At 47.7% G+C, this 15,939-nt stretch overlaps 1 protein-coding gene across 6 annotated transcripts in view; it reads right to left on the reverse strand.

Annotated features, from left to right (window-relative positions):
• Positions 1-15,939, reverse strand: part of FGFR1 (fibroblast growth factor receptor 1) — a 60,326-nt gene that overhangs the window by 22,629 nt on the left and 21,758 nt on the right. Inside the window, exon 3 of one of the 6 annotated variants that reach the window (XM_025393301.1) lies at positions 7,639-7,698. The exons of the other annotated variants lie outside the window; for them this stretch is intronic. The gene's annotated coding sequence lies outside the window, so the exon portion shown is untranslated. The remainder of the gene's footprint in view (positions 1-7,638; positions 7,699-15,939) is intronic. 6 annotated transcript variants of the gene reach the window in all.

Genomic DNA, 15,939 nt, shown 5'->3' on the forward strand with positions numbered 1-15,939 from the left:
GAGACCTTGTCTCTACAAAAAAATTTAAAAACTAGCCAGACTTGGTGGCACATGCCTGTAGTCCCAGCTACTCGGTGGGCTGAGATAGGACTGCTTAAGCCCAGGAGTTGGGCTACAGTGAGCTATGATCATGCCACTGGGTGACAAAGACCCTTTTTTTTTTTCTTTTTTAAAGACAGAGTTGCTTTGTTGCCCAGGCTGGAGTGCAGTGGCACAATCTCGGCTTGCTGCAACCTCTGCTTCCCAGGTTCAAGCCATTTTCCCACTTCAGCCTCTGGAGTAGCTGGGACTACAGGCGTATGCCACAATGCCTGGCTTATTTTTGCATTTTAGTAGAGACGGGGTTTCGCCATGTTGACCAGGCTGGCCTCGAACTCCTGACCTCAAGTGATCCACCCGCCTCGGTCCTTGCATCTTCAGTTAGCAAGTGCTGGGATTACAAGTGTGAGCCACTGCACCCAGCCAGACCCTGTCTTAAAACAAAACAAGAAACTAGGAAGCCTTGTTTACACCAATGTCTCATCTCTAATTTTCTGTAAAACAGTTACTGTCTGAATCACACAAATTCACACTCAATTACATTCTATTTTGTATTGTTTCTATTGTTTTAAACAGCAGACAGGTAATTCACATGCTGTAATATTCATCCATTTAATGGTTTTTGTATATTCAGAGTTGTGCAATCATTCATCACAATCACACTTTAGAACATTTTTACCATCCCCCACCCCTCAAAAAATGCCTGACCCATAGTAGTCACTCCTCTATCCCCTATTCCCAGTCTAAGCAACCACTAATCTGCTTTCTGTCTATGGATTTGGCTATTCTAGATATTTCGTATCAATGGAATCATACAATATGTGATCTTTTGTGACTGGCTTCTTTCACTTAGCATGTGTTCAAGCTTCCTCCATGTTATAGCATAGAATCAGTACTTTGTTCCTTTTAATGACCTAATAATATTCCATTGTGTAGACATACCACATTGCAGTCCTCAATTGACAGACATTGGGTATAATATTTCTTTTTTAAAATAATAAGTTAAAGTTTCAACATGTTGCCCAGGCTGGTCTTGAACTCCTAGACTCAAGCAATCCACCCACCTCTACCTCCCAAAGTGTTGGGATTACAGGCGTGAGCCACTGCACTCAACCCATATTGCTGCTTTTTTTTTTTCTTTTTAAACAACTGCTAATCAATTTATTAGTAGTTGACTTTGAGCATCTGCATTGGTAACTTCCACCTCAATTCCTGGCTCAATACTGATGGACGTCAACCGCTTAACAATCTCAGAAGGACTGTGCAAGTCAGTGGGTAGATGGTGGATTCTCATCTAGAAACGATCCATGACTCTGAACCTTCACCACAAGGAGATTTTCTTATAGTGAGTCTCGAAGTCCTGGCACGCATTCAAACTGATCCCTTCACCTTGACATTCTTTTCCTTTCCTCCTCTGAATCAAGTCAGCACACACTTTCTCCAGGGATTTTACGCTGTGGCTCATTAGAGGGATTCAAATTTGGTGAATGGTCACCTCCAGCTTCACAGGTGATTTTAGTATCTTTAAAAGCCATGGCTGCGGTGCAACTTCCTGACTGACTTGTTCAGAACAGCGGTGAGTGAGGAGCAGGAGCGGGTGGACTGCAACGCCACACCACCTACGACTGCATCTTTCTCAAAGAGCTGTATTGCTTCTTTTTTTTTGAGACAGAATTTCACTCTTGTTGCTCAGGCTGGAGTGCAATGGCATGATCTCGGCTTACTGCAACCTTTGCCTCCTGGGTTCAAGCAATTCTCTTGCCTCAGCCTCCCGAGTAGCTGGGGTTATTACAGGCACGTGCCACCACGCCTGGCTAATTTTGTATTTTTAGTAGAGATGGGGTTTCACCATGTTAGTCAGGCTGGTCTTGAACTCCTGACTTCAGGTGATCCACCCGCCTCAGCCTCCCAAAGTGCTGGGATTACAGACGTGAGCCTCCGTGCCTGGCCTGTATTGCTTCTTTTTATTTTTTGAGACAGAATCTCGCTCTATCGCCCAGGCTGGAGTGCAGTGGCAGGATCTCAGCTCACTGCAAGCTCTGCCTCCTGGGTTCACGCCATTCTCCTGCCTCAGCCTCCTGAGTAGCTGGGACTACAGGCGCCCACCACCACGCCTGGCTAATTTTTTGTATTTTTAGTAGAGACGGAGTTTCACCGTGTCAGCCAGGATGGTCTCGATCTCCTGACCTCGTGATCCGCCAGCCTCGGCCTCCTAAAGTGCTGGGATTACAGGCATGAGCCACCGCGCCCGGCCTGTATTGCTTCTTAATTGTCCAAAATGTCCAAGTCTCTCCTAGGAATTAGCAAGCAACTCAGCACAGACGTACCTGTTATAATTTTCCCACAGTGCCTAACAAGGTCAAAAACCCAGAGACTACTCAATAGGTCCAGAACTGAATCTAGCATCTGGCAAAAGCTAATTTTCAGAGGAACCAAAAATCAGCCTAACCTCGGGTTCTAGCGGCTTTTTTCCATGGCTAGGAGTGCTCTTGGTGTGTGTCAGGTTCTCCGTTTACAAAGCAGGGATGATGCCACCTTCCTATAGGAGGAGATGGAACCAACTGCTTGTATGCTTTCCAGGCCCTGCTTGACCGCGTCACTACCCTGTCCAGTGGCCCGGACCTTGGGGAATTCTACATAAGGTGGCTGATTTGGGGGCATGACTGCTCACTAGTCAGTGAGCATGACTCACCCTGCAATTACCAGTCAGTACTTTCCATTCGCTTTTGGTCTTTCCAGTGTCCTTCACTTATGTCCTCATTAGAAAGGTTCTAGCCTCTTCAGCTCCAGTTGCCCTGAGTCAACTCAGGTTCTCTGGTCAAGACCAATAGGCCAGGGTGTCCATTAGCAAGAGGACTGGCCAAGAAGACTTTTATTGGACTGGCCAAGAAAGACGAAGAAAAGAAAGCCACTTTATTGTTCAGTCACTTGAAACCAGCATTCCAACTCTTGGAGAACCTGACTGATTGGAATCAGATACAAAGGTTGTCCTCAAAATGCACAATGGGGATGCTGACAGGAAAGCGGCACCTAAACACTTGCTTTATGCATCTGTTTCCTGAGAGATGAGGTGGGGAGTGGAGGTTGGAGGGCATCTGGTATCTGGATTCCCTGGTGACTAAGCCTGAGGCTGAAAAAGACTGGCTGTTCACTATTACAGGCTCGAGGTGCCATGTGTTAACAATGCATTGTGGATTGGGTGCGGTGGCTCATGCCTGTAATCCCAGCCCTTTGGGAGGCCAAGGTGGGAGGACTGCTTGAGGCTAGGAGTTCAAAACCAGCCCTGGCAACATAGTCAGACCCTGTCTCTGCAAAAAATAAAAAAATCAGCCAAGCATAGTGGTGCATGCCTGTAGTCCCCAGGTACTTGGGAGGCAGAGGAAGGAGGATCCCTTGAGTTCAGGAGCTCAAGGCTGCAGGAGCTATAATCTTGCCTGCACTCCAGCCTGGGCAACAGAGACCCTGTCTCAACAACAAAAAAAGTGCGTTGTGAAAAAAAAGGTGCCTTATGCTTTGATGCCAACAGAATGGAGTCACTCTTCTCACCAACAGGAGTGGGAAAGTCAGGGTTACGGTTTGACTTGAACATCATTAGAGGACTCAGGCTGCTGATCTCATTACCACACAGGTTCCTGGGTCAAAGCAGCTGGCAGGTGGACCTTGGGAATTTGTGCAGGCTGCAACCAGTGATCCTTTTAGTGCGAGTGACAGGGATTCATACATCAAACCCACCCTGCTTCTCTAAGCTGTCTCTATCCCCTAAGAAAGAATTAGGAGCCCACCAGAGACCCACACTTTTTGGTAATCCTCAAGGAAGCAGCTAGAAAGGACAGAGGCAGGGGTGGGAGGAGACTTTCCCATGGTGCTTTCACGTTCAAGGAACACAATTAATGATAATGAGGCCCTACTGAGTCCCTCTTCCCTTCCTACTTTCCCCCCAAATACTGCAGGCTTGTAATCCCAACAAGCCAACAGGTACGGCATTTTGCTTCTGGCAGGACTGGACAAAAATCTCCTAGTCATTTAGAAGGCAGTTCTGGGATCTTGGCTCACTGCAACTTCCATCTCCCAGGTTCAAGTGATTCTCATGCCTCAGTCCTCTGAGTAGCTGGGACTACAGACGAGCGCCACCACACCCGGCTAATTTTCTATTTTCAGTAGAGATGGGGTTTTGAACTGGCCAGGCTGGTCTTGAACTCCTGAACTTAAGTGATCCGCCCACCTCGGCCTCCCAGTTCTTGATTCTAAATCTGTATCTTCCACCAGTCATGGGCTCTATAAAAGGTGAAGGAATGGAACCATGAGAGGCCCAAACCCATACAAATTTTGCTATTCTTATGAGAAGATGAGACCCCAGTTCTCAGAAATCCAAGACGACAGGGAACTTTCTTCAACATAGCTACCATTAGGTGACTCTGGGAGCCCTTGTCACTGTGCAAGGAGAAATGGGTGAAACAAAGGCCCAGAAGGCATATGTCTTGCCCTAACAGGGGGGGCTAAGATTTGCATAGCACCTTAATATGGATGAAGATTTTATATTGCAACATGAGACAAATGGAGAACGTGAGGACCAAGTACAGGCAGGTCCAGCACTGGCTCTGACGTCATGAAACATAAAGAAAAGTATCAGCAGTGAGAGTAGAGGTTGGACAAAATGACAGGGAAGGGAGAGGGGAGGATTTAGATGAGAGGTGAAATGTCTGGGGGAACACAAGAGAATGAAGTGCTTACAGGCATGGCTGTGCCCTGGTCTGAGGGGCAGTGGGAGATAAGGCCAAGCTGTACAGCCAGCCAGGAACGGAAGGTTCATGGGAGAATAACAAATAATGATTTCAATTTGTAAGCCGAGGGACAGAACAGAGCCACCAAAGATATCCCAGGGAACACAGCTCTCTGCAGAGACTATGAATGCAGGGCATTCATGCCACATGGACAAACACACCTGAAAATGTATTTTGAAATACCACTTCACCAGCCTGGTCCCATAGCAGCCACTCTGGTCTGGAAGTTATCCATCCCCAAACCCCACAACTTAACAGGAACCCAGTGAAGAATAACAACATATTTACATAGCACTTTGCAATTTACCATGTGCCTTCCCATATATTATCTAGGGATCCATAAACATCTGAGTAAACAGCAATACTACTACTGGCCAATATTTCCAGCACACTCACTATATCCCATAGGCTGCACAACGCTTTTAACACAGACCCTCCCATTTCATCCTCAGAGGAACCTTATGAGGTTGATCCTACTATGATTTCTATCCTACTGATACGGAGGCTTACTACATACCAGCATAGTTCTCAGCATGCGTTAACTTAGAATCTTGTGAAGTATTTAAGAGTTAGAATTATTAGTATTATTATTTTTTATCATACTTTAAGTTCTAGGGTACATGTGCACAACGTGCAGGTTTGTTACATATGTATACATGTGCCATGTTGGTGTGCTGCACCCATTAACTCCTCATTTACATTAGGTGTATCTCCTAACACTATCCCTTCTCCCTCCCCCTCGTTATCTTCAGGCCAGGTGCGGTGGGTCACGCCTGTAATCCTAGCCCTTTGGGAGGCCGAGGTGGGTGGATTACCTGAGGTCAGGAGTTTGAGACCAGCCTGGCCAACATGGTGAAACCCTATTTCTACTAAAAATACAAAAAATCAGCCAGGCGTGGTGGTGCATGCCTATAATCCCAGCTACTTGGGAGGCTGAGGCAGAAGAATCGCTTGAACCTGGGAGGCAGAGGTTGCAGTGAACCAAAATCACACCACTGCACTCCAGCCTGGGCGACAGACCCAGACTCTGTCTCAAAAAAAAAAAAGGAATTATTATTTTCAGAGGGGAAACTGGGGCACAGAAAGATTTGGGATTTGTCCAAGATGGCCCAGCTAGGTTGTTAAGTGGCAGAGCTGGGATTCAAACATAGGTAGCCTGGTTCTCCAGAATCCACACACACCCAGAGTCCAGCTTTACTGCTTTGCACGGTAGCCTCAACCTTCACAGTGTCTTGACGTCCCCAGGTGAGGAAGCCCTTCTGGCTCAGCTCTTTGATTCTGTCTAATGGCACCCCCGCATCCTACCACCTCCCGTGAGATTCTGAAGTTGGTTGCTTTGGCCTTACCTCCCCTCCTTCCCTCATTTCCTCAAGCCCATAGCTCGTATCAATCATTACCTTACAGTTGAGTGCTTTTAATTATAAAATGCACTCTCCTGCCTCTGCGAGTCCAGCAGGCTGGGCTGTCCAAATGTGGCAGGTGAGAAAATGGGGGAGGTGTTCGTTGTGATTGTGGCAGACTCAAGACCAGTAACAATGCCCCATTTTGGCATTGCACTTCATATTTCATAGGGCCTGCTTCTTCACATACAGGTGACTTGTGTTCCTTCCCATTTAAACAGAGAAAAACGGAGCTTAAGAGATGGCTCCCAAAGTCACAAAACAAGGACAAGCTCTAGAGGCTGCATCTGCTGGGTCCTGGCCCCTCCACTGTGTACAGCTTCTCTCCCAGGGCTCAGTCCAGCCAGCACTGTCACAGCACACGGGGTGATGAGGCGTGGCCCACTCCAGGTCTGTGCCACTCTACCTGGACCACAGGAGACAGCACCCTGCCTCCCCTGTCCTCAGCTCAATCCCCAGCAGTCACCTGACACCTTCTCTCTTCTTGAGCCCCTCACCCTTGATTACAGCTTACAGCTGATGACCCCTGATGACCCACTGAGAAGATTAAGAACACGAGGCAAAAGAGCTGGTCCACCCTCCCTCTTGGGCCACATCCTCAGGACTGCACAGGGCTCACAGGGGTCCCGGCTTTCAAGCCCTGACTGCTCCAGACCTGGCTGCTGCCTCCTGTCCGCCCCCCACCTCAAACACTCCATGACAGCCCCAGCTGGTCTGGAGCCTCTCAACCACCTCCTCTCCCACTCTCCCCAGTTCCACCTCCCCAGTGGAGCCAACATCCTCACTGCTCCTTTGATTTTCCTTTTCCTCTCCTACAGGCCTTTCTCCTTCTCTCTCTCCAACAAGCAATCATCTCCATCACTTTCCTAGGCCTTAAAACTCACTCTTCTGAGACTGGCCAAACTGCATTCTCCACCTCTCCCCAACATGAATGTGCCTTCCCCTAGAGCTGAAAATGTTCATGGCTATGTCTTGCACTTAGTCATGTTGCTGGGGTGTTGGGCTGATGGTAGGTATTTGTCTTACCTACTCTGTGTACACTCCAAAGGGCTTAGGGCTTAGATAACTGACCCCCAACAAAATCCAGGTATCCTCCATTAGCATGATGTCTCAGGGTACCAATTTCTGTCATCCCTATTCCATCTTTTTGATTTCTGGATTTCTGGGTTAAAAAAATTAGAGACAAAGGCTAAACTCCCCAGCAACACAGGGGAAACTGGTGGTCCAGAAATGTTTACAGTCTTGGTATAAACTCCCCAGAGATAAATGAGAGGGCAATTGTGGGTGGGGGAGGAACTCGGGGTGGCTTTGAAAGCAACTTAAAAGGAGCACAGAACAGCGCAGCAGGACTCCAGCGGCCCTCTGCAGAGGTTTTTTTATTACATTATTTTGGCTTTGAAATGGAACTGAAAACTTACCTTCGGCTGGCAGGACCCGGCCAGAGCGCAGAAGCGTCTCACCGGGTCACAGCTACCACCCTACAACGGTTTGGGTGGAGGAAGCCCAAAAAATACGTATTTCCCTCAACTCTCGGAGTCCCCAAATAGAAGGAGAGCTGCAAAAATGGGCTCCACAGGTATGTGTGGAAGGAGAGCCAGGAGCACCAAATCAATTAGCAGGGCCTGACGCCCAGGGCCAGCGGCGTCCACCAGCCCCCGACCCAGGGGATTTGGAGAAGCACTTTTTTTTTTTTTTTTTAATTGAAGAAAGTGAAAAGAGTAAGAAGGGACATTTTGCATGCAAATGGGCCACTGCCAGAAGAGCCCATTAAAATGTAAAAACTCTACATTCAGCCTGACAAAACGGTGCAAACTGCTGTGTTTGCCAGAGGGCCGGCAATAAAGCTCACAACAAAGGGGCCGGGGGACAATGGCGGACTGAATGGCCTCTGCCAGCAGGTCCCCCCGCGCGTTGCCATGGGGACCCCACCGGGGCTTACTAAAGGTATTTCCTGAGGAGAAAGGCAGAGCACACAGGCCCAGGCAGCCCGGCTAATCCTGACAGGAAGCCATGGCCATTCAGCAGCCCAGGGGCTTGGGGCCCGGAGTTTTGTTTTGTTTTTATTAAAAAAAGATTTCAGCCTTTTGTGTGTCCCACCTCGTCACTGTAATTTAGTGCTGAGCCGCCTGCACTGGCCAAAGCCACAGCCAGGACCCTGCACCCGCCCCAAGACCCCCCAAAAACAGATCCCCCTGAGCTGGGCAGCAAGACACGCGTAGAATCCCACTGGGGAATCCCAGGCGGAAAGTGCTCTTGGCCTGAGAGTTGTGTGTGGATCTTAAAAGACAGAGGGACTCTGGGTGTCGCAAGGGATAACGCAGCCTCAGAACTGAGTCTGGGGCTCAAGCTTCTATGCACGGGTTCAGCTGATGCCTCCTTCAAATCTGTACTTTTTTCCCCTAGGAATTTTGCCACCTTTCTCCGATCAGCACCAGTGTCCCCCACCTCCTCCCTACCTCTCACAAGGGGGAGTTCACTCCCTTGTTGGGAGAAGGACTATAATTAAGTGATTAACAAAGGAATGCACCCAAGAGTTGTCTTAAAAGAAATTTCCCTCCCTCCTCCCTCCTTCCTCTCTCCCCAGCAAAAGTTCTCACCCCATTGTTTACTGATATTAAGGACACAGCTGTACAGAAAACTCTTACTACACCCATTCGCTCAACCTATTCCCAGTACACTTTGCTTCTCTCCCTCCTATCTGAACAGGAAGAAAGCATTGCTCTGGAAAGAGGGAAGTTCACTCACTCATCCAAGAAGAGCAAAGGTAGATGCCCTGCGGCTACGGGGGAGGGCCGTCCAAGCTCACAGTTCCTAGAAGTTTGTGTCACCATTTCACATCTGGCACCAGAATCCAGCCTTGGCAGATTCAGGGAAGGGAGCCAAGGACACAGCTGGGGTGGAGACAGAAACTCTTGTGTGACAACTGCCCCCTAGGACACAGTTTAGGGTCAATTAACATTTCCTGAACAACTTGCAAATGGAAAGAGCCATCCCCAATGAAGACTGAAAAATGAGAGGCTCAACTCATCCATTATGACTTGAACTCAAGCCTATCAGTGTTTGCAAAGGCCATGCTGTTGCATCTAGACCTCCACCCGGAAACATGTTTTGGGCCTGGCATTTTAATAGAAACACAGAGAGGAAAACACACTATTTCGGAGGCATTAAGACTGTGACTGGCAACTGCCCTGGATACCTTGGGAAGCTTCTAAGGCCATATTGGGTGGGTCCTATCTTGGGAAAAGAAGTTGGGGCATCTGCACGATGATAGAAAGCTCCCAGGATCTGCTAAGGACCAATTAGGTGGACTGTAAGTTGGGGGGATCTAAACACTCAGGTTGGGGGAGGGGTTTTCTCCTGCCTTTATTATAATATAAAACACATCCTAAACTTCAAGCAAAATTTAAGTCGTCATCACCTGTGACAGTGCATAAGAACATCTTCCACCAAGTTGTTAGCTAAAGCAGGGGGTGTGTGTGTGTGTAGGGGTCCCACTGCTGGAGGGGAGCTCAGATCCTCCCACCACTGGCCCGGAGCCCAGGCCTCCCAGCCATGTGTCTGCAGCTGCGACCTGTCATGCACTTCCTGGTCTGGGTTCTGTAATGGAAAGATCATTAACAGTGGGGGAGGGTGGAGAGATGAATCAACCGCGAAGAGGTAACCCTGCAGCTCCCACTCTCCACTGAGCTCTGACCTTAAAGTTCGGTCAGGTTCCTTAAAGAAAAGAATGTATCGCCCTCCCCCCACCTCTCCCAGCTGGGGCCTCTTGAACAACCCCCCCCCTCCCTCAAACTCAGCAGAAATTGTATGGGGAAGGAAACGCCAGCAGCTGGGCAGGGAAAACTTGCCGCTCCCTAAACTTGCTGATGAATTAGTAGAGGTTTCAGCTGTTTCAGGATGTGTCTTCTGGTCCCCCAAGGTTGCCATGGGTGCTTGAGCTCACAGTTCACCTGGAATCTCAGCTCCCCAAGTGCCTGCCATCTCCCCGCAATCCCGTCTCATCCCTGCAATGGTGGGGCTGGGTCACAGCCTCTCCAGGGTGGAGAAATGAATGGGCTTCATAAAGTTACTTTTTTTTCCCACCGTAAAGATAATTCCCTCGTGGTTTTACACGATGCGACTAAAGACAATAAAACATCCTTTGAAAATGAAAAGGTGTGGAACAGTGGTTACCAGGGGGCTGGAAGAGGGGAGAAGAGGGAGTTAGCGTTGAACAGGTAGGGTGTCGGGGAAGGTGAAATGGATGGTGGTGATGGCTACACAACGTGAATAAACTTAATGCCACAGAACTGTACACTTAAAAATGGTGAAAATGCACCACAAAGAAATGATAAATATTTAAAGTGATGGATACAATACAGCAATTACCATGATTTGGTCGTTACATAATGTGTGCGTGGATCAAAACATCATACTGCACCCACGATTATACATAACCATTACACGTCAATTACAAATTTAAAAATTGGTCGGCACGGTGGCTCACACCTCTAACTCCAATACTTTGGGAGGCTGAGGTGGGATGAGTCCAGGAGTTAGAGATCAGCCTGAGCAACAAAGTGAGACCTCATCTCTAGAAAAAAAAAAAAAAAATGAACAAAATTAGCCAGGCATGGTGGTGCGCACCTATAGTCTCAGCTACTTGAGAGGCTGAGGTGGGAGGACCTTTTGAGCCTGGGAGGTTGAGGATGCAGTGAGCTGAGATAGCAACACTGCACTCTAGCCTGGGTGACAAAGTGAAACCCTGTCTCAAAAAAAATACATAATCAATTAACTTAAAAAAAATAAAAAGTTAAAATGGTTAATTTTATGTTATATATATTTTACCACAATAAAAGAATTAGACGGCGCTGGGCTCGGTGGCTCACGCCTGTAATCCCAGCACTTTGGGAGGCCAAGGCAGGTGAACACCTGAGGTCGGGAGTTCGAGCCCAGCCTGACCAACACAGAGAAACCCCATGTCTACTAAAAACACAAAATGAGCCAGGCGTGGTGGTGAATGCCTGTAATCCCACCTACTTAGGAGGTTGAGGTAGGACAATGGCTTGAACTTAGGAGGTGGAGGTTGCAGTGAACTGAGGTCACGCCATTGCACTCCAGCCTGGGCAACAAGAACGAAACTCTGTCTCAAAACAGAAAAAAAAAGAATCAGATGGTAATGGTAGTAGGCAGCATTAGTTTATTAAAAATGTTCTTACTTGGCATAAAAGTTGGTGATCCTTTGTTGGCTCCAAAAATTTGGGGGGAAATTTTACTGGCCTATGAAATCTAAAAGTCTGGGACCACTGGTCTGTTCCACGCATTTCCAGGAGAGCATGGGCCCAGAGACTGCTTCATTCATATCCCACCCATCCATACACCACACATTCATCCTTCAGGCTCACTTTTATGCACACAACATGAACGTTGAGCATTCAGTGCTCTCAGTTTTAAGAAATTAAAAACATGGTTTGGGTTTTTTTTTTTTTTGTTTTTTTTTGTTTTTTCCTTTGAGACAGGGTCTCACCCTGTAGCCCAGGCTAAAGAACAGTGGCATGATTTCAGCTCACTGCAGCCTTCACCTGCCTGAGTCAAGTGACCCTCCCACCTCAGCCCCCCAAGCAGCTGGGAGTATAGGTACATGCCACCATGCCTGGCTAATTTGTTTGTAGATACAGGGTTTTACCATGTTGGCCAGGCTGGTCTTGAACTCCTGACGTCAGCTGATCCACTCGCCTGGGCCTCCAAAAGTGCTGGGATTACTGGCATGAGCCACCGTGCCCAGTCAATTTAGGGATTTTTCTACCTGGAGTACATGGCTCTGTGGTAGCCAGGAAGCTAAAGCCCAGTATCTATCCTCAGGGCTCCAGTGATCTGGAGATCTAGAATAATCCTGGGAAAAGAGCCCTTACTCTCAGCAAAGTCAGTATTCCCCATGTCCCACTAGAAGAGAGAGAGCATACTTTGAGGTCCTTGTAAAACCATTTAGTCCCAAACTCAGTTTGAGTCACAGGTGGTTGACTTTTCACAGCACCTGAAGAAATCACTCAGATGACAGCTGATCACTTACGGTGTGACCTCAGGCAAGTCACCTCCCCTCTCCCTCTCAAGCCTCAGTTTCCTCCACTGGAAAATGAGAGGGCTGACTGACCCTGTCCCAGCCCTAACCAATGTCCCATTTTAGTTGGGTCTTGTGAGATGATAGAGGGGCATCGCTTACTGACATCCCTTCCCATGCCCACCGTGGGCACAAAGCTCCCTCCAATGTGAGGGAAGTGAAGAGCCCTCAACTGAACTGTCCTTCAGAAAAAACGATTCTTTGTTGGTCTCAGGGCTCCAGCCACCAGCACCTTCAATAAATGCTTCTGCTCTTCATCCCTGCTCCCTGGCCTGGAGTGCTTCTCGAGATTCTAAGGCTGACAGAAAGCCCAGCTATATACATGGAGGATTCACTTTAGCGTCATCTTTTGACGGTCATGATATATTATCCCATGAGAACGGTTAGGCAAATAAATTTTTTAAATGCACTGGGAGTTTGGGGGTAGTGAAGGACTAAAATTATAAAATAAACATATGAAAAATATGTTTATAAAATTATGAAATAAACAAATGAAATAGACACTTCATTTTTGGGGGAACAGAGTCTCTGTTGCCCAGGCTGGAGTGCAGTGGCGTGATCCTGGCTCACTGCAACCTCTGCCTCCTGGGTTCAAGTGATTCTCCTGTCTCAGCATCCAGAGTAGCTGGGATTACAGGCACCCGCCACCACGCCCGGCTAATTTTTAAAAAACATTTTTAGTAGAAACACTCACTATGTTGGCCAGGCTGGGCTTGAACTCCTAACCTCAGGTGATCCACCCACCTCAACCTCCCAAAATGCTGGGATTAAAGGTGAGCCACTGTGCCAGGCCGCAACTGACACTTCAAATCATGACTACCCACGTTTTGAATGCCTAACTTCATTCAGTAGTTAGTAAAGGAACCTGAATCTTCTAAGGTTCAAAAGCTACTTCCTAAAACCTAAGGAAAATAAACCTTAATTCCAAAAGTAAACTCTGGAGTTTGACACCAGAGGAGCAGAGTTTTCTGAATGCAAAAGGACACTTCTGAAGGGCCGGGGCGCTGATCAGCATTCTAAAGGCTGTGATAATTGACTGAAGGCTGTGGCAGAGCAGGGCAACATTCCAGGAAAAGGGTGTCCTTCCTTCCTAGGGAAGCTCTTAGATCACTTCCCTGTTCACATCCTTCTCCCCCATGCCTCCAAGGCAAATTGACTCAGACCTTTTTTTTTTTGAGAGGGAGTCTTGCTATGTCGCCAGGCTGGAGTGCAACGGCAAAATCTTGGCTCATTGCAACCTCTGACTCCGTGGTTCAAGCGATTCTCCGTGTTGCCCAGGCTGTTCTCGAACTCCTGAGCTCAGGCAATCAGTCCGCCTTGGCCTCCAAAAGTGCTAGGATTACAGGTGTGAGCCAACACGCCCGGCCTAGGTGATCCTCCTGCCTCAGCCTCCCGAGTAGCTGGGATTACAGGCACCCACTACCACGCCCAGGTAATTTTTTGTATTTTTTGTAGAGACGGGGTTTACACCATGTTGCCCAAGCGGCTGTTCTGAGCTCACTCTATCTGCCTACCTCGGCTTCCCAAAGTGCTGGGATTACAGGTGTGAGCCACTGCGCCTGGCCCTTCTTCATTACTTAAAAAATACACTAGGCCGGGCATGGTGGCTCACGCCTGTAATCCCAGCACTTTGGGAGGCCAGGGCGGGCAGATCACGAGGTCAGCAGATGAAGACCATCTTGGCTAACACGGTGAAACCCCGTCTCTACCAAAAATACAAAAAATTGGCCGGGCGTGGTGGTGGGCACTTGTAGTCCCAGCTACTCTGGAGGCTGAGACAGGAGAATGGCATGAACTCACTCGGAGCTTGCACTGAGCCGAGATCACGCCACTGCACTCCAGCCTGGGTGATGAGCGACACTCCGTCTCAAAAAAAAAAAAAAAAAAAAATACACTAGTAGCCTCAAAAAAATGTTAATGCCCCAGCCTCTGAAGCTTTTGATATGTTTACTTCCATCCATCAGAAATTGTTGGATCACGGCCATATTAGAAGCAATCTAGTTTATGTGTCCAGGCAATACCCATACCATATACCACACAGTCTAGGCTCTGATCTATGAAGAAAACTCAGGTGTCGGATCTGATACCTTGGGAACCTTCTCCAAGTAGGAGGTCTCTGGCAACAGTGGAAATGGCAGCGTCCATGGGGATTTTGTAACACTGATTATTCTACGCTAGGGAACCTGTTCATTAAGGCAGCTCACAGACCTGTGACTGATGTGTAACCTCTCTACAGAATGCCACAGGAGACGTTACTGCAAGCAAGCAAGCAAACGTGCACGCGCGCGTGCACACACACACATACACACACACACACCCTGACAAAGGGAGGGGATGCGCAACTCCTGTGAGACAAAGGGGACTGAGCCAAGAATGTTTACCTTCAGAAGTTGGTCCACCTGGATTTTGTGGGGAAACCCAATTTGACATAGAAACATAGTGAAATACAGTGGAAAAAAAATACTATAGTCAGAACCACCTGAGTTTAAATCCTAGTTCCACCCCTTACCCACTATGTAAACTTAGATAGGTTACTTAACCCCCCAAACCTGTTTACTCATCTGATTATGGTCATAAAACTGATGTCTGTGGAATCATTGTAAAAATGGGAAAATGTCAAGCATGCAGAGTGTGGAGATGATATTTATTATTATTATTATGACTTTTGAGACAGAGCCTTGCTGTCGCCCAGGATGGAATGCAGTGGTGCAATCTCAGCTCACTGCAACCTCCACCTCCCGGGTTCAAGCTATTCTCCTGCCTCAGACTCCTGAGTAGCTGGGAGACTACAGGTGGCCGCCACCATGACCGGCTAATTTTTGTATTTTTAGTAGAGATGGGTTTCGCCATGTTATCAAGGCTGGTCTCAAACTCCTGACCTCAAGTGATCTGCCTGCCTCGGCCTCCCAAAGTGCTGGGATTACAGGTGTGAGCAATTCCGCCTGGCTAGTATTTATTATTATTTTAAAAGACATTTACTGGTATAATATTTTGGGGGCAATTTGGTATAGTGATATAATAGTGATATAATCAAAACTTAAAACAAATGAAACCATCCTTGGATACATGGACAGATTTTATTTGTAAGAGTATGTTCTACTGAATGCAAACTATTGAAAATAACCTAAATGCCCAAATGTAGAGAACTGGGTCAATTTTGTACACCCACACAATGGAATATTATGTAGTTCTTAAGCATGATGAAAAATATTCTCTGTATGACTCTAAATGCTGATATCAGTTACAAAACATCATATACAGTATAAATCCTAATTCTGAAAAGTCAGGTTTATACAAATGCAAGAAAAAAGTCTAGCCGGGCGTGGTGGCTCAAGCCTGTAATCCCAGCACTTTGGGAGGCCGAGACGGGCGGATCACGAGGTCAGGAGATTGAGACCATCCTGGCTAACCCGGTGAAACCCCGTCTCCACTAAAAAATACACAAAACTAGCCGGGCGAGGCGGCGGGCGCCTGTAGTCCCAGCTACTCGGAAGGCTGAGGCAGGAGAATGGCGTGAACCCGGGAGGCGAAGCTTGCAGCGAGCTGAGATCCGGCCACTGCACTCCAGCCTGGGCGACAGAGTGAGACTCCGTCTCAAAAAAAAAAAAAAAAAAAAGAAAAC

This window comes from Theropithecus gelada, chromosome 8 (genome assembly GCF_003255815.1).
Source record: "Theropithecus gelada isolate Dixy chromosome 8, Tgel_1.0, whole genome shotgun sequence".
Classification (NCBI taxonomy): Eukaryota; Metazoa; Chordata; class Mammalia; order Primates; family Cercopithecidae; genus Theropithecus; species Theropithecus gelada.